General features: G+C 48.3%; 1 protein-coding gene and 1 pseudogene across 2 annotated transcripts in view; one reads left to right on the plus strand and one right to left on the minus strand.

Moving 5' to 3' along the window:
• The window catches only part of Grik3 (glutamate ionotropic receptor kainate type subunit 3), a 208,077-nt gene that overhangs the window by 91,982 nt on the left and 91,507 nt on the right, over nt 1-24,588 (minus strand). The gene's annotated exons all lie outside the window — the stretch shown is intronic.
• Nucleotides 12,357-12,988, plus strand: LOC114641002 (annotated as a pseudogene).

Below are 24,588 nucleotides of genomic sequence, written 5' to 3' on the forward strand. Positions count from 1 at the left end.
AACATCACTAATCTCTAGGGAAATGCAAATTAAAATCAAAGAGGCGTAACTGTCTCACACTCTTTAAGACAGATACTATTAAAAATGCTGCTGAATAGTCTGGTGAAATGGATCAGCTGGTAAACACCCTTGTCACAAGCATGGTGACCTGAGTCCAATCCGCAGGATCCATGTGGTGGGATGAAGAATTGACTCCTACAATTTGTCCTTTGACATCTGCATGTGTGCATTCCACGATGCACACACCCTCTGCCACACATAGACAATACACACACCTAAATGTAGTTTTAATAATAAAATAAAAACAAAAATGCATTTATGAAGAAGTGAATTAGATGAAGGGTTAGGAAAGTTGGGACTCATGTATCCTATTGGTAGAGATATAAACGGTCCAGCTACTCTGTAGGGCAGTATTGCGGAAATAGAATTATTATATTAGGATATGGCCCAGCCATTCCATGCATGGGAATATGTCCAAAGAACAGCAGAAACATAAGCAGGAATCTGTGCACCCATGTGAATAGGTGTTTTACTCACAATAGTAAAAACACAAGGGAAAGCCAAGCTGTGCACCAGATTGAGATGTTAAGCAATCTGTGGTACCGATATGCAAGAGAATATTATTCAGTTATAAAATAGAATAAATTCTGACACATGCCATGACATGAATAGACAATGCAGATGTCATACTAAGGGCTCTTAGCCCAAGAATTCAAACATTGTCGACTACTTTTTCCTATACGCTAAAGAAAAAAAATAAGTATGCTTTGAAAAATGAAAAAATCCATGATTCTACCCACATTAGCAATCAAAGAAAAGGGATATTTACTAAATCTAGAAAAATTTGTACACCAACCACTGTCCACATCTGACTTTTGAGATCTTGCAGTGTGGTAGTAAAACTGAAGGACTAATTACACTGAAGAATTAATTTCAAATTTTTATGTGAATTTGAATAAAGTTTTAATATCCACAAAAAAAAGAAAAGAAAAATTTGTATAGAATCTATTTGAATAAGACAAAAAATTGATTTAAAAAATTCAAAGGGGTAATTTAAAACATGGAGCTGATCTTTGCCATGGATAACATATGTCTGTATATCAGTGTGAAAAGAAAAAGATCTGGACATGGAACCTACATCTTTCACAAAATAAGATGAGTCATGTGACCTATGACACCATAGAAGGTCACAAGAACAAAGTTTAGACTTTGGCAATGACTTTTTACTATAACATCAAAGGCCCGCTCTGTAAAACAAAGACTGGATAGGCTGGACTCAATCAAAATTAAAATTGTCTGAGTTGCCAAAGGTGCTTAGAAGAGCGAAGACAAGCCACGTGCTGGGATACTTTTGGTAAAGGACTGTTATCCAAAACACACTTGTAAGTAAGAAAACAATCAAGCAAACAAAAAACAAAAAACAAAAACCATAAAAATGGGCCAAAGATAACAAGCAGCTCATGCAGCTCATCACAGAAGATATACAGAAGATGGGTAGGCAAAGAAAAAGACACTGTGCCCTATAGCATCCTTGCAATACAAATGGAAACTATAGCTTGTTTATGAGAAGAGCCAAAATCCAGAACACTGGCTGGGATGACTCGTTTCACTGTCAGCTTGCCTGGATTTAGAGTCACCTCGGAGACACACCTCTGGATGTGCCTTTGAGGGTGTTTTCAGAGAGCATTAAGAGGAAAAGATCTACAGGGTGGCGGTGAGGTGGTACAAGCCTTTAATCCCAGTACTCAGGAGGCAGAGGCAGGGGGATCTCTGAATTTGAAGTCAGCCTGGTCTACAGAGTGAGTTCCAGGACAGCCAGGGCTATACAGTGAAACTCTGTCGGGGCGGGAGAAGACTCAATATACTCTTTTCAAAGTCTCACCCTACGGCCTGGAACTCATTATGTAGCCCAGGCTGGGTTCAAACTCATAACAACCCAACATTCCTGCCTTAGCCTCTCAAGAAAATCAAACATGTGCTTGTCATTCAACTCAGTGGCTGTGCTCTTTGAAATTTACCCAAAGGTGCTGGCAGCCTAAGTCCACTTAGAAGCCTGTACAAAGGTGTTTACAGTGGCTTTATTTAAGGTTGTTCAAACTGGGAGGCAACCAGGATGCTGTCCACTAGGTGAATAGACAATGAAGCAGGGACATTCACATAGTGAGATGTTAGCCATATTTCCAAACCAGGAAACGATTGAAAAGACGATAGAAGAAACTTAGGTGCATCTTACACAGAGAAGCCGGCCTGAAAAAGGCTGCAAACTGGATATTCCAGCAGTATTCTGGGAAGGGATCATGTGGAGATTGTAAAAAAATGGTCAGTCAGTGGTCACCAGGGATTGGGGGGTGGGGGAAGAGAGCTGCATAGGAGGAAGCAGAGAGGCATTTTAGGGCACTGAGATCACTCTGTATGACACTGCAGTGGTGAACTCATGTCATTATGGATTTGTCAGGCCCACAGTGTTCAATACTGAAAGCAAACCTTACCCTGAATCACACACTCAAATTAAGTCTATTGAATAGAGAAACAAATGGGGGCAGGGCGGAGTGGGGTGGGGTAGTTCAGCCAGAAAAATGCTTGCCTTGCAATCATGAGTTCAATCCCTGGATGGCACATAGCAAACAACAAAGGCTGCTGTCCAAAACTAAAGGCTTGATGGTACGGGCTTGTCATGTTCGTCTTGGGAAGACTGAGATAGGAGGACCCATGGGGCTCCATGGCCAGCTAGCCCAGACCACTAGGTAAGTTTCAGGCCAGTGAGAAACCTCTTCTAAAGAAGGTGGACAGACCCTGAGTACGTCCTCCACACAGACACACAAGCATGTGCATGTATGTGAACATGCACACACACATACCTGACACAAAATAAACAAATAATAAATACATTTTATTAAACTTATTAAATTTAATAAATACATTTACAAATAATTAAATAAAATAATCGATAACAAAGACATATTAAGATAAACAAAAGTAATAAGAGATAAAAAGGAGATCAAGGGAAATAGCAAGCACGTTAAAGACTGAAGAGCAAATCCATCCCTTCACAGAGGACGGTAGCCCACCAGTTTTAACTCCTAAGGGCACATGCTTGTGAACCCGTGTGAATGAGCATAAGCTTTCTCACACAAGCACAGAACAAGATGAGAAGAAAGATGGTGACAGGTCCTTCTCTGTGTTCTTCTGCTTCTCCAGAAAGCTCTGCACAGAGCATGTGTACCACTTCTAATGAGAAGAGTCACCACGCCACTGTGTTTCTGTGCTTAATTGATCAATACATGGTCAAACGCAGCTAGTTGATCTCTCTAGAAGCATGACACAGTCTTCATGATAAAACTCTCTTAAGGTTACAGTCTGAACAAGATACAAAAGACTGGAGATTTCACCATCAGAAAAGACACAGCTAACATTACTCAGAGTGGCTGAAGAGATGGCTTAGTAGGTAACCGCTCATGCTGTGCAAGTGGAAGACCAATTTGCGTTCCCGTGACAAGTGTTAAAGAGTGGGTGGGCATGGCTTTGTTCACCTGTAACCCCATCATTGGAGTGGAGCAAAGGAAGCAGGCAAGGAGACCATAGGATCAATTGGGCTGGCTGGCCTCCAGCCTAGCCAAAACAGAACAAAACACCAAAACCCTGCGTTCCTGGTTTAATGAGATATACCTGATCACCTACTTTGACCTCCATGCATTGATGTACACCCATGTGCACATGCCTGCATATCTCTAAAACACACACACACACACACACATACACACACACACACACAAAACTTGCAGATGATACTTATTACAGTTCTCTCAAAAACTCAAAGAAATCAGATGAAAACAGAAGCAAGAGCCCGGAGCACACTCAAGGGCCAACATCCAAATAACCCAAACCATACAACCTTCCTCTGCCTCTGCCATAAACAGCAAGGAATTGCAAGGAATAAAAAGGACCCTACTCACAAAAGCAACAGAAAAAAAAATAGTAAAATGCCTTACAATAAATGTGCAATTCCTCCATCAAGCCAAGTACAAAACTTTACTGGGGGACATAAAAGAAGACTTGAATAAATGGGGAGACATAACTTACTCCCGGAAGGGCTGGCTCAATATTGTAAAGATGTCAGTTCTCTTCAAATTAATTTATAAATTTAATGCGATTCCAATTAAAATAAAAAAGGACATACCAGAAGGACACACACCAAAATGTTAACAGTGGTACTTTCTAGAAAGTAAAAAACGTAATGGAGCGTGTGCTTTTGCTGTTGTCTGGCAAGCCTTCCGTGTCGAGGAGAGGACTGGAGGGTAAGAGAGGTTTTAAAACGCTCTTAAAGAATGTTTAAGAGCACAGAGGGCAGCCATCGCCTTCCCTCAAAACACTGCAAATAATATCATACGATACTTGTTTATCAAATGAAAATCAGGTTTAAAATGTTATTTATAGCTACAGAAGAAAAAAAAAAGCTGAATTTGTATCCAAATGTTACAGTCGACTAAGTCTGTGTACAAGGGGTTAATGGGTTATTTTGATTTTCACATTTTCTGAAGTTTTCCAAATTACTTATAGCAAATATGTACTGTTGCTTCAAAATATTTTTACCAAGTGTGTTTGTGTGTTTGTGTGTGTGTGTGTGTACACACGCCAGTGTACGTGCTGAACAGACGGCTCAGGGGGAGGGAGCACTTGCTATGCTGGAATTTGAGTCCTGCATCTATGTGCAGAGCCGGAACTAGGACTTCACTGTTACAGGTGTGGGGCTGCAGAGGTAGGGCTCACTAGAGTTTGTTCCAGGCTCAGTGGGAGACCCTGTATCAAGGGAGTGAGTCAGAGACTGACTGTAGAACACCAGAAGTCAGTCCTCTTCTGGCCTCTGCCCACACATGCACGTATATGCTTAATGCAAAAGCAAACAAATGGATAAACACCAAATAAGATGTTTTTAAAAGCAAACTTAAAAACAAAAACAAAAACAATCCCAGCACTTCAGAGGCAGAGGCAGGCAGATCTCTGGAATTGAGACCAGCCTGGTCTATAGAGTGAGTTCTACACAGAGAACCCTTCTTTAGAAAAACAAACAAACAAACAAACAAACAAACCAACCAAAATAAAGCCAAGAACTCCTAGACTCTGGTTGCTTCATATCAGAAGAAAACTTCCCTGCACATCCTAAGGCTGCGGGACACAGCCCTTTTTGGCAGGACTCCACTAAGGCTGAGACTAAGCCTCCATCATTCAGCTCTGTGAAAACCTGCTGACATCTGCCCTATGCCAGCCTGCCACCGGACCCTCTCATCACAGGTCCTATCTTCCATGGCTGATCATGGCAAGCAGGCAGCTGGCATGTATGTGCTTCATTCACACACACAAGGAGAAGGTTTCAGAGACAGCATGCCTTGCTCAGACCCAGCTATCTCCACCAGAAGAAACTCTTCTGTGGTCCCAAGACTTGCTTTTCCATGCACAGAGTGGGGTGTACACCCAAAGTGTGACTGCTCCGAGGAAGAACTATACCAGCAAAGCTGAGCGTGTTGACATGCTGAGGTCTCGAAAGGCAGCCATCACAGGAGGAAACAGTGTGATTTAGACAAATGAGAGGAATTTGACGTTCCATATCCCAGGGCAGATGTTGACAGTCTTTTCTTGCAGAGGTCCAGAGAACAAATATCTCTGCCTTACTGGGCCAGTGGATCTTTGATGCAGTGATCCAACTCTGTCATGAAGGCACCCCCAGATACCAAAGATGTTTCAATAAAATGCCAACCCTTAGCTGAGGCTACCTCATTCCCCCAGGCTTCCTCTTCCCCTAACCTACCTTGATCATCCCTCTACTCTATAAACACCATAGAACTTTCCTGCCTCAGGCCCTGCATTCATCTGACCTATGACCCAGGTGACACTTTGAGGGGAGGTGCCAACTGCACTTCTCTTTAGTTGGGGGAGAAGAAGGATTCTAATATTATCCATGCACAAACAGTCAAGGGTTCCCTTCTACCCTCTCCCTTCTTAGTCTTCCCATCTTCTGCAGAACTTGGTTTCAGAAGCCCAGGTGTCTGGTGGTCCGCCTCTGTGGAGCAGAAGCTCCGCCTCTGTGGAGCAGAAGCTCCGCCTCTGTGGAGCACAAGCTCCGCCTCTGTGGAGCAGAAGCTCCGCCTCTGTGGAGCACAAGCTCCGCCTCTGTGGAGCACAAGCTCCTTTGGGCTTTGGCTTCTGAAGAGTGCTCCTGCCTCACTTGGAGAAAGCTCCCCGATCCCCCTGGCTCATCTCCATTCTCTCCCTTCCCATACATTCCTCACGAGCAGTATTTAAAGAGGCTAATAAGTAGGTTGGCACCGTTGATTAATGCACAATCTTAATCATGATTGCATAGTGTAATTGGCATTAATTTGAAGAGCCAGTTCATTATGAAAATAATTGTCACTGCTTTCTGCTTTAATAAAATGGAGCAATGACACCAGGGCTGCCGAGGAAATGGGATAGGGGTGTGTGTGTGTGTGTGTGTGTGTGTGTGCATAGTGTCCCGGAAGAAATGAGCACGGGTGGCTTGGGACACAGCTGGGACACTGTCTTCAAATAAGCTTTTTCCTGAAAGCTCAGTGTGTAAAATAAATGACAGTCCTGACAGAAACTGATTGTGCAAGAGGAACACACTTTGTCTCAACCCTCTTTTGTCACACACTCCCAAAAACCTCTACAGCCCTGAGAGACAGGGACTAGTGTTTCCTGTTTTATATACAAGAGGAAAGAAAGGTCCAGGAGCACTAAGTATAGTGTTAGTATGACTAAGTGGCAAATTCCCTTCTGCCACCAAAGGCAGAGATGTGGCAAGGCTGGCTCCTGCCCATTTTTTGAGAGGCAGGAGTTAAATCTTCAGGGGTTTTTGAATCCAGAGCTTGTACTGCTAGCAGGCAGCTTGAAGGCAGCCAAAGCTAGAGAAACCACACCACAGAAATCAGCAGAAGCTACCAAAAGGGCTTGCTCTGTGGACAGTGCTTTGTCAGCTGAATGTTCCTCAAATCTGAGAAGGCAGGGGGTCACAGCTCCAAGCAGCTATGCAGTTATTGGGGTTCCACCCTGCACAGCATGTAAAACACTCTCACCTTTCACCTCAGACCCAGGGGAGAAGGGAAAGGAGGGACAGAATTCTCTAAGTCACCAGACAGACTTCTATCTTGCTCCTTCGTCCTTCAGTATGTTAGAGCATGTTTTCAGAATCATCGTGGATTCGATTGGTGTGGGTGTTTGTGGATATGTGTACATGTGTGTCTGTGTGCATATAGAAGCCTGAGGGTAGCCTTGGATGTCTTTCTCAGGAACACTGTTCATCTTATTTTGAGACAGGGTCTCCCATCGGCCCGGAACTCATCAAGTGGGCTTGGTTGATTGGCCAGCCAGTTCAGGGCTCTGCTGGTCTCTGTCTCATCACTGGATGTGTTGATTTTAATAGGAATGGTCCCCATAGAGAGAGTCACGTGTTTGAATGCTCAGCCTATCCGGAATGGCACTATTAGGAGCTATGGCCTTGTTGGAGTACATGTGGTTTTGTTGGAGGAAGTGTGTCACTGTGGGGGGTAGGCTTTGATGTCTCCTATGCTCAAGCTCTGCCCAGTCTCCTATGCTCAACTGTAGAACTCTCAGCTACTTCTCCAGCACCACGTCTGCCTGTATGCTGACGTGCTTTTCACCATGATGATAATGTACTAAACCTTGGAAACTAGCTTCAGGGCAATGTTTTCCTTTATGTGAGTTGCTGTGGTCACAGTGTCTCTTCGCAGCCATGAAACCCTAGCTAAGACACTGGGATTATAAGTACATGCCACCAGGCCTGGCCTTTTCACATGTATTTGCATGTTCTTCATGTCTGCATGGCAAGAATTTTACGGACTGAGCTCTCTCCCCAGCCCAGATCCTAGATTTTCAAGACTGCTTTTTAAACCCCTAAGAATGTACCAATGTGGTAGAATCTCTTGTCTTCCACATGAAGACGTTATGATAGCGTAGCCCAGTGTGCTATGACTGCAGATGCCATCTTAGAAGACTATTGTTGGCTCTGTATACCTTATCATCAAGACTACAGGACCAAGAGGGTATCTCTGCCTCCCTGTAATCAAGATGGCCCCAGAGAGTCTCCAGGCAGTTGGGATGAAAAGCTGAACCCTTACTGAGGTTTCCCTCTAATTTGGCCTTTGTAGAAGCAGCTCAGCCAAAAGGTCCCTGAACTCAGTGAGCCTGAGCGACGCAGACTTAGCCTGGAGCATGCTGTCTGTCTAGCAGCTGGGCCCAGGAGAGACACGCATGTTTCGAGCATTCACCCTGGGACTGGCTCGTCCTCGGGCAGCAACCCTGCTCCTCCTGCTACTTTGTCCTCTTTCTGAAGTTTCTCGGGTGTCCTAGAGATTAACTGAGATGCTGATCAGTGAGCTTTTTACTAACTCCTCTTTTCCAAGCCCTTCCCCTCCCTGTCCCTCCTGATACCGACACTCTTCTCCCTGCCAGAGCCCCTGCAGCTCTTTGCACCACCATGGCCTGAGGGAATCAGGCCCTGATCTAAATCAGACCACCCTTTGTGCCAACTCAACTTGCTTTTTGGGCTTCTCTGTGCCCTTGTCTCTGTGGGGGAGGTAGCAAGTAGAAGAATATGGTGGCTAGCTTTCTCTGCTAGACACAACATTGATGATACTGACTTCCAATAGTTTGTCAAGTTTACGGTTGCATGAGAGCAAGACACATTGAGTAGTAACTGCCTTGGAATTTTGACCTTGGCCTAGCATAACGGTACATGGCACCGTACTCTCTCGATGCTGGAAGCAGCGAGTGGCAGTTGTCAGTCAGATGCACTCACTGGCAAGAGGGAAATGATTGATATACCAGTGTCCTATGTGCTGGGCTTCAAGTCAGTGCGGAAGGATTCATGTAGGTGATGCATTTTCAATTTGTACTTACAATGGCCCCAACAGAAGTTAAAGGGCATCTGTATGTAGTCTAGAAAGGCTAGAAGCACCCAGCAGAGAGTTCCAGGGATGGGCTTTCTGCTGTTCTGAAAAAGGAGCTGAGATGTGTGTCTTTCTTTCCATTCATTCACTCATTCATTCACTCACTCACTCACTCTTTCATTTGCATATTCATTTACTACACAGCTAATTACTGGCCACGACTCTGAGCAGGCAGGCACAGTGCAGGTACCAGGTGAGTGGGTGTAATAAAAGCATCCCAGCACTGCAGGAGCTCAAGGCTCTGACAGGAAATGGCTACGGGTTGCCAGTAAAGCACTCTAGGGCTCCAACTTTCCTGTGGCTATTGCTTTAAACAGCAGAGGATTCAAGAGAGACAGGGCCATGGCCCTTACAGGAGAAGCAACCTGTGACTTGCCCTGAGTACAGATGTGGGACGAGCATGGCCACCAGGTGCAGGGAGGCTGGCCTTGGTCCAACTCTAGGAAAAGCGCTTGTATGTGTGCAGGGCCAGTAGGGAGAGATGAAGGAGGTGTGTGCTATAGAGATCACTAATCTAGAACTGGCCAGTGGTGAGCAGAGGTGGGGAGGGTGGGCTCTGGAAAGGTGAAAGGGTTGTATAGAAGATGACCCCAAGGCTTAACTGAGGGCATTATACAGTTAAGTCACCTTATGTTGGTGTCACCACTCCCCCACCCACATGATCTTGGTCAATTCTCTCTGTGGCCTCGTGTTTCTGTTGCTTTGTCAGAAATGGGAACACCGGGGCTGCTTCCCACATGGGATGTCCCACAGCTTTAGCAGCATAAATCAGCAAGAGTAGGGAATTACAGTTATAGAGACTGAGGGCCTTCGCCTGCGATTCCGGTATCCGGAAAAGCAGCAGTTCAGTTCTGAGGAAGGGCTGTGCCCTCCCCTAAGGTCCCAGGGGGGTACTCCTGATTGAGTCCCGGGGCCTGGTGGCAGTTGTTTTAATTGATCTGGTGATATGCGGAGCTTTGTCTGTACAACTTGGGGATACACAAGTCAAATACAGCCACATCGACCATGTCAAGAGGATGGCTGCAGGCTCCTGAGCTGCCCAGAGACCCTGATGAGGGATGGGCTGTCATCAGGCGGAGGAACCAGAGCCTGGCTGCTGGGGAGAGGGCTGCACCAGGTGCTGAGGAGGGGCCTGGGGATCAGTGAATGTCCTTGCCGGAAGGCAGCAGAATCGGAGATCTGGAACTACCACACAGGCCTCCTGGAGACAAGCAGGGCATCCACTTCCTCTACTGACTACAGAGCAGTCCCATAGCCCACCCTCCTGCAGGCCTGCAAAGAGCTGAAAGGCTGAGCCCCTCCTGAATGGCTTGGACCCCCTTTCCAGCCTCAGCCCTTCAGTCCAGTGCAGGTCACCCTTCTCTCTCACGTTCTTCTTTACTACTCTACCCCAACTGCCCTTTGTCTCATGACTTTCCTCAGCCTGAATGGCCCTTCCAGCCTCCCAGTTAACCCTCCCTACTCCGGCTCCTGATTCTGTTCTGAGCCTGGATGGCATTCACTGCCTTCGTTTTATCCCACCCGGAGGCCATCTGCAGACATCACATCTGCACCCCTTCACATTCTCTTATCTCTGACCTTCTCTAAGAAGCACAAGGCTTGGCCAGTGAGGGGACAGGCTACAAGTGCCAGCCACTGAGCAGAAGGAGCTTCAACCAGGAGGTGCAGGATGTGAACAGACATGCAGCTACTAGTCCCCAGGGAGAGCTTGCTGAGCACACACAGTCCCTCAGAGGTTCCAGCAAGATGGTACCCAGAGCAGCAGGAGTTCCCTAGTACAGCCCCTCAGCTTATGAATCCTCCTGGTTCTTTTGATTTCCTATCCTGGCTTCCCTGCATCTCAGGGTGCTGCTTCCTGGGGTCATTCTCCAGATAACTCTCAAACCCTCACCCTTGTCTGAATTAGGGGATCCCCTGAGCTCTGAGAGTGTCTTTCCCCATGTGTTGACACTCTGTAGAGACAGTGTGTATGTCCCACTCTATTCCCTGTCTATTTACTCTGTGGTTGTCTGTCACCTGCAAGGTGAGGCCTACACCTTTGTCATTCAAGTACCTCCCCATCTTTCCCAGGGTCTAACGCACTAGCAGAGAGGTTGTCAAAGCACATTGTTAAGTAAACACACACCACACACACACACACACACACACACACACACACACACACACTCCACTGCTTGTTTTGAGGAGCTAATTCCAGTTCGGGCTTTGATATTTACATGACAAATCAGACAACATGAAAATGCCCATAGGACCATCAGCCATGAAGACATCAGCTAGGAGGCCTGGGTTCCTGAAGTTCCTTACCCCTACCCAGCACTGATGAGGAAACCGAGGATGAGACCTCCCTGAAAAGACATCTTGACCTACCTCTGCTTGGAGAGGGTCAGTGACTATGGACTGACATGTGGGTAAGTGGCTGCAGAGAGGCCCTGCTAGTTGCATGGTAGAGGGAGTCTGTCTATAACCTAAGTCAAAGTGTATCTGTGCTCCGAACAGGCACCTGCAGGAAAGAGGGCCCAGGATCAGGAAAAGAGGGCTGCCCCAGTGGCCACTAGGGAACAGGAGTAGACAGAGGTGAGGGAGGGAAGAGAACAGGAGATGTTATCACTCCTATCCTTGTCTGTTTTAAATATCAATTGCTATGCAGGTTAAACACTTATTCAGATGCCTTTTAGCTTAAAAGCAAGCTAATTGATCTCTGGAGATGGAGACTGAACAGTGAAGAAACTGCACTAATTATAGAATCAGCGTCTACTCTCTGTTTTATTTTGTTCTTCTCTGACAATGCAGCCGGAGTGACAGAAATGAGCCTGGGGGAGCAAACAAAACCAAAATAACACATGTCTTTACTACTTGATGATATTCAAACACGTTCCCCCTCCTCCAATAGGGTTCCTCACTGGGAGGAGCCCCACCCCCAGACAGGGCTCTTCCGCAAACGGCTCCCAGATAGACGCCCTCAAAGGCGGAACCGGAACCGTGTGATGCTACAAAAGTCAGTGCGGTTATCCCTAGCCAGAATCTAACAACATTCCCCGCCCTCAGCCACGCACCCTCCAGGCCCCACCTTCTTATGTGGGCGTGGCTTGCCTGGGTGGCCAATGGAGCTCAGTGTTGCCTGGGCAGGGGTGGGAGCTTCCGGTCCTTTATCTGGCAGTGGTAGACAACCACCTACAAATGAGAAACTTTTTGAGTTGTGTTATGGCGCTCAAACAATCTCAGAGTTTGAAGCCGTTCAGAAATCGTACTTAAGGGTGCTATGTGACAGCCTAGGTGAAGATTTCAAAAACAGAAGAGTTCTGGAATCTGAAACACTGCCGATCCCAAGCACATTGGATAAAGAAAAAGGGCACTCGCTTTCCTCTGGCGGCAGCCATCAGGTGAGCCAAGATGGGTGCATACAAATACATCCAGGAGCTATGGAGGAAGAAGCAGTCCGACATGATGCGCTTTCTTCTGAGGGTCCGCTGTTGGCAATACCGCCAGCTCTCTGCGCTGCACAGGGCTCCCCGCCCCACCCGGCCTGATAAAGCGCGAAGACTGGGATACAAGGCGAAGCAAGGTTATGTCATTTACAGGATTCGTGTCCGCCGTGGTGGTCGCAAATGCCTGGTTCCTAAGGGTGCAACTTACGGCAAGCCTGTCCACCATGGTGTTAACCAGCTGAAATTTGCCCGAAGCCTTCAGTCTGTTGCTGAGGAGAAAGCTGGGCGCCATTGTGGGGTTTTGAGAGAGTCCTGAATTCCTACTGGGTTGGTGAAGATTCCACATATAAATTTTTTGAGGTTATCCTCATTGATCCATTCCATAAAGCTATCAGAAGAAATCCTGACACCCAGTGGATCACCAAACCAGTCCACAAGCACAGAGAGATTCGTGGGCTGACATCTGCTGGCCGAAAGAGCCGCGGCCTTGGAAAGGGCCACAAGTTCCACCACACTATTGGTGGTTCTTGCCGGGCAGCCTGGAGAAGGCGCAATACTCTCCAGCTCCACCGTTACCGCTAATACACATAATATTTGTACAATTCATATCCAATAAACAATTTAGGACAGTAAGAAAAAAAACGGAAAGAAAGAAAGAAAGAAAAAGGGCACTCAACCTATACCGCACCAAGGTGCATCTTCTCTTCTGTCCTGCTGGGGAGACCTCAGCGTCCTTTGGCTCTCTCTTCTCATCCCAACCCAGACTCTGACTCCACCTCTGGACCCCTGGGGTGGATTGGAGATTAAGCACCTCTGGCTCCTTGAAGGAACCTCAACAGCCACAGTGGAAAAATGAGCAGGGTTCTTCTTTGCTCTGCTCGCTGCACAGTGAACCTCTAAGGTGGGGGTATGCAACCCTGCCACACCGACTTGACAACCATGGAAACCTTTTCTGGCAGATCATCTCACCGGAAAGGCGCTTTGGGGAATCGCAGTGTTCCAGTGATTTGGGCAAAAGTTTTCCTTCCTCTTGCTTCTGAGCTACAAGGTCTAGGGCTAGATTCTCCATGTGTCAGTCAGCTCAGCACTCCCGATGCCCAGCCTTGGGCACTAGAGAGGAACATGAAAGAATGCAGAAAAGATGAAGAGGTCTACTTGTTCCTAGGGGGTAGTGAGGGATCAGGCACCTCTTTCTCTTGGGCTGATTCCCAGAGCTGGGAGGCTGGCTGATTTAAATGCAGCCTCCGAGGTATGATTACTCACTCAGCTCTCATTAGTGTGTGGATGTGTGTGCACACCTGGGCAGGTGTGGACACACATCTTGCTTAGGTGGAAGCCCAGCAGGGTGGAAAGCATGGGGAGCCAATTCATCAACCTCATGCTTTGTGCCTTTCTCCCCAGGGCCCTTGGCTGAAATAAGAGATTCTGACTTAATTATGATCATTAGCAAATGAGACTGCTTGAGTCTTCACAAGCTTGCGGCTGTTCAAAGGGATCCCCAGTGACCTTGTCGTCTACTAACACCAGTGATAGAGACCTTCAACCATCCGGCTCTCTCCTCACTGAACACTCAGGGAAGCCAATGCCATGCATGGATCAGGCGTCTGACAGACAACTGCTAAAACAGTGGGGAGACCTCTGCTCCAAACATCTTGCTTATTCCCCAAATCTATAAGGCAATTCACAGTAATCGCTTTTTAATTTTTTTTATTATATTACTTACTTGATTCAGTGTGTGTATGTGCACCATAGCACATGTGTGGAGGTCAGAGAACAACTTGTTCTGTTCAGTTCTGTTCTTCCACGGTGTGTGTTCCAGAGACCACGCTCACATCCCTGGGCTATGAGGCAAGCATCTTCCCCCCCCCCCCCCCATGTCATCTTTCCAGCCCCAGTTCATGCTAGTATTAAAGATCTGATTGCTACTTAGTTCTGTCTGTCCTCCACCTTGCACGACGGGTAATGAACTCTATCAGTGTGTCTGTCTGGTCTACCTACAACACAGAGGGGCCATTCCATAAGCATCGCTTGAATATGAATGAATATGCACGAAATACATGAATTTGTATAGGTAGGCACAGGCAGCAAAACTCCAGGAAGGTAATAAGTGCATAGCAATTTGGAACCAGAGCTTCTGCCTCAGGGTGGCAGAAGGTGACCCTGCACAAGGTTAAGAATGTAACCCAGGCCTTTAAGCAGGTGGACGTGTGTGTGTGTGTGTGTGTGTGTGTGTGTGTGTGTGAGAGAGAGAGAGAGAGAGAGAGAGAGAGAGAGAGAGAGAGAGAGAGATGCTTCCTTGCAGAAGCATTCAGATCAGGAAACTGAATTCCTTTAACCCAAAGCCAGAAAGACCCTTAAGTTCCACCTCATCAGAGTCACACAGAGAGCCTAAGGCAGTTTATGACAGGGAGGGCAGCAGGTGATTCTGCAAGGCGGGAGCGAAGTTACAACCTCTAAATTTGCATCAGCAGCAACAGAGAAAATAAGTAGTTTTGAATTTTTTTAAATTGAGGTTTAAAGGTTCGGTTTCCTAAAATATGCACGCTAAACAAATGTAAAGGCTGGCCTTCCTGCATTTCTACTTAGTAAGAGGCTGAGCAGGGAAACCCAAGACAAAGCTAGATCCGGACAAACAGAAACCGAAGTACTGCACATTGAGCCTGCCTTCCGAATCTCTGCCATTTTGATTTCACCTAATCCTCACGATAACCTGGTGGGGTGGGTCCCTACCAGCTCGCTCGACTTGCAGAAGTGGGAAAGAAGGCTCAGCAAAGTCAGCCATCTGCTCGGAATCTCACGGGTTCTGCAGATCCACCGGTGATGAAAGACTATCCCAGAGTCCTGGAGAGCTTTTCCTAAGCTCCACAAGAGGAAGGCTGTCCCCTGGAAGTCAGCCCCAAAGCCCACAGTCCTTAGAATGTCAGGTTACTTGCCAGAGGCAGTTCCAAGTTTATCCAAATTTCTATTGTACATGGCATGTCTCTTTTCCGTCATTTCCAATGAATTCTTTTATTGCCTCACAAGGTTATAATTAACAGCAGATAAACCTATTTCCAAGTCGAGGCAATTGGCCCATGAGACTAACTCATGCAGACTTTCCCCCCAAAGGATGGGCTGGCTGAGAGCCTGCTGCCGAATGGGGCTTTTCCATGTTTGGGTGGCCACTTGTCTGGACCGGCCTTTCCCACACAGGTGTGGCCTTTGATGAGAAGCTGTGAAGTCTGGGCTGTGGCTGAGGGACAGGCTTTAGCAGGGTCAGGGTCTCCAGACCTCTGTGGAATTCTGGTCCTCCACCATGTCACCAACTCATTTGCACAATCAATTTCATTTCCTGCTTCCCAAATCTACTCTGTCCTTGGACCTGTCATCCAAGGACACTGAGAAGCTTCCATGTCTCAGCTGGAAAGCACGGTGTCATCCTCCCCCCTCTCCAGCTCTTCCTTCATCACCTGCCCTGTCACCTGCATGGCTCCCACTCTACTCTTCCTGGGCCAGCTTCCTCTCGTTCTCTCCCTCTTCCTGCGCTTCCCAGAGGGCCAGGGCTTCATGAATCCAGCTGCCACTCCCACTCTGCATCCCCCCCCCCCCGCCCATTATCCTCATTCGGTGCACCATTTTGTCACACCAGACTTTTTCCTCACCAGACTAACAGCCATCACTTCCTCGTTTATTCACAGTGACAACATATTAGAGCACCTTTTACATATCGGACATCAGATGCCCCGTGCACATCGGCTTGTTGAGTCTGGGCCACATCCCTAAGGATTAGACTCCCACTGACAGGGATGGAGAAGCTGAGCTCCTAACAAAGATGTAACCTCCTCACGGCTCATATCTAGAAGCCAGATGTACCAAGTGTCTCCTTCCCCTAGACAACACCGACTGGTAATTGATGACCTTGTATATTTGCCCCATGGCTTTACCCATATCAATCCCCCAACTAGACAGTAAAGCCCTCAAGGAAGGAGCTGCTCATTCCAGGCACAGAGGCAAGTAAATGGAGCCCATGTGAACAAGCCCATCTTGGGCCCTGTGCGACTCAACTCTTCTGTAAGTTACCTCATTGATACCAGAAAATTCACCAAATGCCTGTTGTATCACACTATTCTAAGTATGGGAAATGTAGCCTGGAGCAAAGTGAGCCAGCTCCTGCTTTCAAGATGGCATCTGCTTGTGCCAAGAACTGGAAGGGGAGTGTGTAAAGTGAGGCTCTGGAGAGAGGCAAGAGAGACTTGACACAGCAAACATACCCAGCCCCTAGGCACTGCACACAGTAGGCAAATGGGCACATGTTCTTCATGACACTCTGCTCATAGCCTGATTAGGGGTGGGGTGGGGGGAAGAGCAATAGCAACCAATCACCAACAACAGAATGCGCCTCTGTTGTGGATGAAGTGCTCTGGGGACAAAGGATGAAGGGAAGGGTCCAAGAGGTTCCTCAGAAGAAAAGAGGCAGGAAGGCAAGGCCTTTAAGGGTGAGACAATAGACAGAGCAGCAGAGAAACCGCCCCATGGGCAGAGAGTGCACCTTAGCTGGGTGTGAAAGTCATACTCTGCCTAGTCATCTCTCCTCAGGCAAATCTTTCTGCCTCTGGAACTTCCTTTTACAGTGTTACCAGGCTCTCTGGTACTAGTTCTCTGCAATGGCACCTCATCAATAGGAAGTGAAGGTTCTGCAGAAGAGCACAAGAGGATGTACAGGTGCCTCTCAGACCTTCCCACAGCCAGGACATCTGAGGTCTTCAGAAATGAAGTGACATTCTTCTTGGCAGGACAGTAATCTGCAGTCAACAGTACTGAGTGGGCAACACTGCTTCCCCAGTTCTCAACAGCAAGCTGTGTCTAATCCCAGGTTCTGTGTGGTTCTAAGTGACTGTAACAGACCCATCCCTGACATCAGTCTCCTCACTGGGTGCCCTCCATGAGCTCACCCCACCCTGTCTCGCTTCTCTATTTCATGCCTTGTTTTTCCTGGCCCTTGGCTAGTTTGGTGCAGTTTGCACCTCAGCTACTAGCCAGCTGTTACTTATCCCCCTGCAAGTCAATTTTTACATCTGTAAAATGACAAAGTCACCTTCCCAGACTTCTTTCTGGGCAGGGGAAAAGATGTCCTTGTGTCTGGCACAGACCGGCTGCACCTTGCCAGCAGCAGGCCCTCCTTCCTTTCTGCTGTACACATGGGGCTCACAAGAAGGCTGGTCCCTGAATTTGCAAGATCTGGACCCAATCATGTCTTCTGTCCATGTCTGAGGCCAGAAAGCACCTCCTGTCCCAGGACAGGTAACAGGTAGGTCCTGGCTCTGTCCATTTAAACAGAGCTGAACTACATCTTGGTACCGCCTCCCTGGCACAGCAGCCCCACTGCTCCCACCCCAGTTCTTACTGGAAGATGCTGAACTGGACTGCAGCCCCAGGTCTCTGTGCTCCTCTGGAAAGCAGCCACTCCACCCCATACCGTTCCCCATGCCCGCCCACTCCTGGCTTTTGCTCCAGCCACTGGCCTCACGCTAGCTGCCTGGTAATAGTTGGGGAAGTGAGCTGATGGGCAAAAAAAGAGGCTCCATTGCTCTCTGGGACCAATTTGTGAATTTTCTGCGGCAGCTCTCGATCTCAGTTTCTGCCTCGTCCTTGCCTGCCTGCTGCTCTGCTCACATATTCCTGTTAGGAATAGGAAGGAGGCAGGAGAGGCGGGGATCACCCTCCACCAGGCAGTTGGCAGAGAAAGTGAGTGCTTGTTCAGAGGTGAACTGGGCTGGACTGGCCTGGACTGGGGGCAGCCTGTAGAGGGCTGGAGGGCCTGAGAGAGGACCATCCTATGATGGGGAGTGGGGGTGCGGGTGCAGGGGCGGATCTTTGGAGCTCAGGCATCAGATAAGTAGAGTAGGTTTGGAAGCCCAGCTCTGTCCTTCCTAGCCTGCTGCAGGACAGTGGAATGGCTGACCAAGCAGCCCTCTGCCACCTGTAAGTTATGCGAGCCTCGTGGTCCTTAAGTGAAGACCGAGGAAGCCATCTTGAGAGCCCGTGATCCTGCTGGAGAGTTCTTGGTGGATCACCATGTGACTCTCCACTATTTAACCCCTCTGAGTAGACTCTCCAATCACAGGGTTCCACGAGGATCTAATGAGATGCCACCATCAGCAGAGTCCCTGGAGCACAGAGCCCTTGATAAACAGCAGCCATGTTATTTTCATTTCCATATTCCACTGATCCAGAATCACACTTTTTTTTTTTCATTTTAACATGCCTGAAATCGAGATGGGTCTTGCAATAGATGATAAGAAAGCACCGTGTCATAGTTTAATTGGTGGCATTTTTTTCCCCTTAGGAAAATACATGAAAGTCTGTGCTTATGGCTGGCAGTGTCTCCAGCTTTAAGAAAGCAAAACAGCTCCAGGTAGGGGGAAGTGCTTCCCAGAGGACCTGCCATGCTCTGAGAACAATGTACCCACCCTGGACCTTCTCCAGGACAAGTCCTCTGTTTACTGGGAACTTCAGAAAGAAGCACGCTTTGCATTCACAATCTCTCCAGGACTCACGGAGTGAGAGGTCACGGGGTCATAGAACTGGGTCATAGAATATGGCTGTGCCATGTTCTGAAGCCCATCTCAGCACACCTCCAGCCCTTAAGATGAGAGGAGCTTAGTAGGAAAGTGACTTTAGCAGGGGAAGAGGCTCCCCAAAGATCCCCAGAGCTTTGTTGCTTCATGTTTCTGGGGAAGGGGGACAGTGAATATCCCAGAAGAGAAGAGGTGAAGGAAGTTGGGGGAATATCCTCTCATTCCTAAACCAAGTCACTTCTTTGTTGCCTCAGCTGCTTCAACCCCATCTTGAGGAATCCCCTCCTGGAACACCCCACGGCCCAGCAATTAGATGACCAGTGTACCAGGCCACATGAGTGGAGCTTGGGCTGCTGGAGGCTCCTACCCTCCGGACTGGTAATTGCATATGCTGAGTAGGACTCTTGGCTCACCAAGCTCAGTCAGACTTGCAGCCCCCCTGGGATGGATCCCAATGGTCTAGGATCAAGAATAGTTTATCAAGGAAGGAAGGAAGGAAGGGAGGAAGGAAGGAAGGAAGGAAGAAAGGAAGGAAGGAAGGGAAGGAAGGAACCCTTCCTATATCAAGCACCAATAGTCATTCTCCTTGACCCTTCCCAGGACATCAAGAGGTCAATGATAGTTCAGATGAGCTATGTGACCAAGGACCAGCAACACAGAATGCGAGAGCTCAGAACCACCCTTGCAGATCCTCTCCCAGCCTTCTCCCCTCCTTGAGCTGTGAGCAGTCTTCCACACTCTCATAAGCCACAACCCTCAACAAGGCAGACATCAAAGGCACAGGTGGGAGGTGGCATTCGTCAGAGCCCATCAGAGCTGAGGTGGAGAGAAGCCATGCTTCAGAGCAGCAGCCTGGGAGCACACGTGGCACCCCCTGGCCCTCACCCTTGCTCCAAGAAACCATTAACTATGCAACATCTCATCTTGTTCCCGGGCAGCCGAGGGCTCTGAGTCACAGGAGGTGACATTACTTTCCAACAGGTAAGTTGTTCAACAGATGGGCAGTCGAGTGGCAAAGAAATACATTATTAATGTTTCTGGTTAAATTAACTGATTAAAACCACCCCAGGTAAAAACGTACATATCAGCGCTTTGCCCACAGCAAATGAGGAATTAATGGAATATAGCTGTGTCTCTGTAATGAGACACAGACAGGGGCTGTCTGGAAAAGTTTGCTCTCTTCAGCTCAGTGGCAGGGGGCTGGGGGTAGGAGGCTGGAGCTGCCTGTTAAAGGGACCTCTGCTAGATTGGCTCTGAGCAGGGCAGGAAACAGAGGCCCCAGAGCTTCTTCAGGCCTGGTGGAGATCTGAGAGAGCTGCTTCTTGCTTTTCTGGGGGGCCTAGATGGGGCTCAAAGTAGAAGCAGCAGGCCACTAGCAAGGGCCTAGACCACCTGCAGAGTGGGATTAGAGTAGGGCCTGGTTCTCCCCTGGTGACTTTATATATGTCAGCTTGCTCTCGGGGCCTCCTTTTCCTTATCTGCAAACAGGGAAAGAGAACACAATCATATGGGGTGTTCTCTTCCAACGCTTGCTTGCCTCCTGTAGCTTCTAGGTTAGAACCCAATGCCCATCCTTGCCTCGCCTACAGTGGATAACCTTGTGGCAGCTGAGCCCCAGGTGAGATGGATATACCTAGATATCTTCTGCCCCCACATAGCTTTGAGGAAGCCTCTGTTTGAATACAAGCACAGAAAACCACTCATGTGAGTCTAACCCTTGGTTGAACACACCAGACACATATGTACACATGTATGTTCTAACTGATCTGTCTAGGCACACATACTTTTGTACAAGCAAACTTGCATCTCAGAGTCTCATACAGCTGAGGACAAAGCTGTCTCTCTAAGGACAAGAGGATGACACGCTCAGATGGGGACACATCAGAGACAGTGGTTAGGACATGAGCCACAGGGAAGATGCTGCTGGCACAAGGGACTAAGGGCCAGTTTTCTCCTCAGTAAAATCAGTTTTACGCCAGGGTTTCAAGAGCTCCGGGAAGCTGTGACCCAATTCCAGCAAGAGTGAGATTTTTACATTCATTAGCCAGGCAGTCATACCCTAAACAGGGCTTTCCTTGATCCAGAGATCCGCAGAGGCTGGAGACCCACAGGCCCAGAGGCCCTGCCCACACTGGGTACTCCAGAAATAAGTCAGGGGCAGGTGCTGATCTGCCCTTGTAGCCTCGTCCCGCCCCAAGCGTACGTGGAGAGCTCTCCGAGGTGCTGATATCTGAGAGCAGGGAGGGATTGGCTAAGAAAAGATGTTTTTCTCCTCTACTACTAAATCAGCTGGCTGGGAAGAGAGGAGGGGAGGGAATGTTAAGTCCCACTGTCCTATCAGAGTCCTTCATGGCCCGGGGTGCCAAGTGAGAGAACAGAGAGGGAGGCACCAGCTGATGGCTGCCTAACAACTCCCAGCCTGCAAGGAGGCCGGCTAGGGGGTCAGCGCAGGCAAGGCGGTATCATTAGCTGTTTACCCTGAGAAAGTTCACACATTCTGAGGCCGTGCTCTCGAGCTGTCAAAAACACAGCATGCAGGGCTGGCAGCTCTGCCAACTGTGCTCCCCAGGGCCCAGCAAAGCAAATATTTAGCAGGCGCCTGGCTCTCAAGTGTATACACACACACCTAGTCACGGGGGTAAGGGGTGGGGTGGGCACACATGCCAGCACACAGTTAAAGGCTGTGCAGACTTACTGGCCAGATACACAGAAAGTGGGGGCACACATATCATGGACACACAAGTGTCTTTGCAGGCCGATAGCATGCATCTTACATATATGAAGCACTCACTATGTGTTGGAATCCTTTCCAAGAGCACACCGAGACACATCCGCTCACTCAAAGGCACATGTATGCCGACATTTACATGCACAGACGTAGATTCACACACATGTGCATTCACTGAAGTATTCTCTCACATGCATACATTCATGTCCCTGCACAACAAGCCCATAGCAGACTCCTCCCATGCTCTTCCCTCCTAGCAGCTGGAGTGGCCCCCAAACACGTCCTTAGAGCCCTTCTGTAAGCTGTCTAGCCTCTGGTCAGACTACCTTAGTTGATGTCTATGACAGCTCCTGGCAACCATGGAGAGGCCGATGGGGATCACATCCAGATGGAAGCAAGGCGCCCAGATGTTGTGTGAAAACAAACAAGCCTGCTAAAATCTAGAACTTGGCTCCATCTTAGCCCTGTGGAGTGGCCCTCCCATAGGCTGGGAATACCCTGTCACGAATGCAAGCAGGGTGGCACTGACACAAGCCAAGCATAGCCAAAAGAAGGTTCAGCTCTGGGATCTGGATTTCTTAACAGACTTGGCCACACAGCAAAGGTTCTCTGGAGCCCTTGGGTCCCAGTAGCCCTGAGAAAGTGAAAGTGCTCAGTGCTGGGGTGGGCACCTGTTGGAGGACTTCTGAGCAACATCCACTTTCTCAGCCCCGACTGGCCTGGTCACTCAGGTATCTATGGTCAGACTTGTACTCCCAGCCAATACTGAACTCCCATCCTTAAGAGTCTCACAGGTCCACCTCTGCGCTGATTTTCAAGGTCACCGTCTCCTAGTTCCCAAGGAACTGTTCTACGCTACCCAGAACAGATCTGCATTAATGTTTCAAGGTCATTGCCCTCTGACACCCAAAGACATAGCATGTGGATCTCAGACACCATTGGCTAAAGGTCCTCCAGACCATCCTCTGAAGACCTCTAAGGTCACAGAGACTTTTAGATTCCTGAAGTCCAACTTCTACTTTAAGAAGGCTCTCCCTGCTTTCTGCCCTTTGCACCCCTACTCAGTGATCTTGACAGAGTAGGTAATATTTGCTCAGAGACAACTTTGTGATCCTCTGGTCAGCATCACAGAGCAGATAGAGACAGGAAAGCACACAGGAAAGAGTGAATGGGCAAGGAGAAGACCCAGGCCGCAGGGCCTAGGAGACTGTGGCAGCTTACACAATGTGCACACACAAGGTTTCTCCTTTATTCCCCTGTCTTCCTTCTTCCTCCTTCCTGTCCATCTCCTTCTTTCTTCTCTTCCTCATCATCTCTTCTCTCATTCCCATCCCCCTTCTTCTCCCTCCTCCTTTTTCTCCCTGCCTCTCTCTTTCCTACCCTCACCTACACTGTCTCTGAAGACACCACCACAGATCAAGCTTAGACTTCCAGGATCTTGTACTCACTCCTGTTTTTTATCTCAAGAAACAATCCTGGCCCTCCTTCTGATCAGTTAAGTCAAGAGGGCTCTGCAGATTCTCCTGGGGGAGGGGGCATTGCATGCAGGAGTACAAACGATACCCTCCCTAAGAACGGAACTGTAGACCTTACTGAGTTACAGGAGGAAGCTCCTCCTGAAAGCCCAGAAGACACATCCCTGCTCCCCAGATAATGCCTGAATTGCTAAGCAAGGAAAACATACACAAATAAAGTGTCACGTCTTGACATTTGATAATTTAAATCCAGCATCGAAGGGCACCTGCTTAATTACACACGGAGCAGCGCGTGAACACTGAAACAGGCTCCAGGAGAGGCAGAGACCCCTGCCTGAGAGCGCTAACAGCCATGCAGCCCAGGGTGTTCAGGCAGCCAGATTTGTCTTTGAGGTTAAATTAAAGCCAAAGTTTCATTTTTGACACAGCCTAATTCTTCTGGTTTCCTCCGTCTACCTCGGAAAACTGGGGCTTTAAGTGGTAAAGATGCATTGAATAGCAAATACAATTCAACAAATATTATGACACACCGTTCATCACGAGCCCTAAATATTTAACTGTTCAACTTTATGAGCTTTTCATTTTGTTTTATTTTCACTTTTGCCAGATGCGATGAATTCCACACTAACAGGCCCCGTGCAGAGGCACCGTCGTGCCCTACTTTGCAGAAGGAACAAAGTGAATCCAGTTTAGGTGATTGTGACCTCGGGGATCGTTTCAGCCTTATCTTGGCTCTGCCCAGCTGGCTTCCCAGGAAAAAAAATCATAATAAAAGTGAGATAGAAGGAGAGAGAGGGGAGGAGGGAGGTGGGAACACAGAGGGTCGCAAAGCCTCCCTCGGCCAATTCATTTCTGTTTAATCCGCCTGCGCACTGTGCAAAGCTCCTTTGTGGTGGCGGAGACCAAAGGTCGGTAATGGATTTCAACAGGTTTGAGAGGCTGTTGACTGCCTGTGAGCTGTAGGGGAGAGTGTGAGGCCCCTGAGGGGCGGGGGAGAGAGATAATTGGAGACCCCCAAGCCCCACTTTGCCCTCTGATTCTTTATTTCACAGATACAAGAAAAAAAAAACCAGATTGTCTAGCTTTCTACCTGGGCTCCATGAGATCTGCTGGACACGGGATCTTTTCCAATGCACAAAGAAAAGTGTTGGGAAGGAGTTGGGGGTGCCTCCCAGCTAGCCTGACAGAAGGGACCTACCTTGGGGAGCTGGGAAGGCCTTGAGGCCATCCACAGGGCTCTTTGAAGGTGGTGTCTGTGAAGAAAGCAGGATAGCTCCTCCCAGAGGGAGGGATGGGGGAGTGAGGAGGCCAACAGAGGCAAGAGCTGTGGAGGCAAACGCACTGAAATGTCTCAGCTGGCCTCTGCCATCCTGGGTGTGTAAAGCAGCTGTAGGCAGGCAGAGTCCTGCAGTGATTGGCCAG

This window comes from Grammomys surdaster, unplaced genomic scaffold, assembly GCF_004785775.1.
Source record: "Grammomys surdaster isolate TR1022 unplaced genomic scaffold, NIH_TR_1.0 125863, whole genome shotgun sequence".
In the NCBI taxonomy this organism is placed as follows: domain Eukaryota; kingdom Metazoa; phylum Chordata; class Mammalia; order Rodentia; family Muridae; genus Grammomys; species Grammomys surdaster.